General features: G+C 33.1%; 1 pseudogene; it reads right to left on the minus strand.

Annotated features, from left to right (window-relative positions):
- Nucleotides 1-842: 842 nt before the first annotated feature.
- LOC105533521 overlaps nucleotides 843-1256 on the minus strand; it is a 1893-nt pseudogene continuing 1479 nt past the window's right edge.

Here is a 1256-nt window from a genome sequence, read left to right on the forward strand (position 1 = left end):
AAAATGTTGTAATGTTTTTATTGCAATTGAGGACATTTTCGACAAATATCTTGAGCTTGAGGCCTGGCTAAGTATTCCTTTTGTACTAGAAATCAGATTTCTCTAGTGCAACTCCGCATTGCCTGCAATAATACCTATGAAAACTACAAATGTCAGCACACTATTTCAATACTATACTTAGTTGTTTATATGTAAATATCTCAGTAACTATGAAACAAACCAAATATAAATGCTAAATATGTAGTACAAATCAACAGATTCTTCACAGAAGAAAACAATAAAAGACTAATTTTCTACAATATGTCATCTATTCATTAGTTCCTCAATAATATTATTTATGCTATTTCAGGTATAAGAGGTTCTTTTAACTAGGTTCTAAAGGACATAAACAAGGATGCGTATAGTCATGTATTTTTATAAACTTTTGTTTTTTTTTTTTTGCTGTACATCTTACTGTGAATATATGGTACAAAGACAAATGTACATTAAGTCATTCGTGGTTACATGAGTTTTGCTTATATGGTTTTGTCCTTATATGGATGTCATAAACGACAAAATAAAATAATGAAGTTTGATAAACTCATCTGTCCCCTGTAAACTTTAGTCCACTTACTGCATAACTTGATTCAGTTACTATTTGTTATTTTTAAATATGGTTTTAAAAACCTTCAAGCCAAACTTTATTACACATTTCTGAATCAGGAAAGGGTAAACTGTGACACAGTTCCTCTGTGCCACAGACTCTTTTGGGGAGAAAAGTTCTGCAAAAAATAAAATAAAATAAATAATAGTTTCCAAACTCTATTTGTTTTTAAAGCTTCAGTTTTCTTCTATGATTAACCTCACTCTACAGTCCCTTTTACCCAAGGCGTGGTCCCTAGGTCATCTCTTTAAGGTTTCATTTCTGGGAAGTTTTCAGCATGTCTATCTCATGCTTTGTCACAGTTTAGTTGCTTTTGTTTTGGAAAATGTGAACATCTTCAATTGAGTATGGATTGTGTGTCCCCAAGCCTACATGTGTTCACTGAAGCTGAAGTTGAAGCTGAATCGGAGTTTTCATTCCCCACCATCCTTTTCCAGACCCTCTCTTTTTTCCAATCCATCTTCTCCAACATCCTCTGAGCTTTGTTGCTGTCAGTAGTTTCAGAAGAAACAGATGCAGGAGCATCATCTTTTTGAAAGCTCTTTAACTTCCAACCTGCTCCATATGTTTTCCAGCTCTATCTTTATATTTTAGATTCTTCAATGTCTATTCA

This window comes from Mandrillus leucophaeus, unplaced genomic scaffold (genome assembly GCF_000951045.1).
Source record: "Mandrillus leucophaeus isolate KB7577 unplaced genomic scaffold, Mleu.le_1.0 Scaffold1255, whole genome shotgun sequence".
NCBI lineage: Eukaryota > Metazoa > Chordata > Mammalia > Primates > Cercopithecidae > Mandrillus > Mandrillus leucophaeus.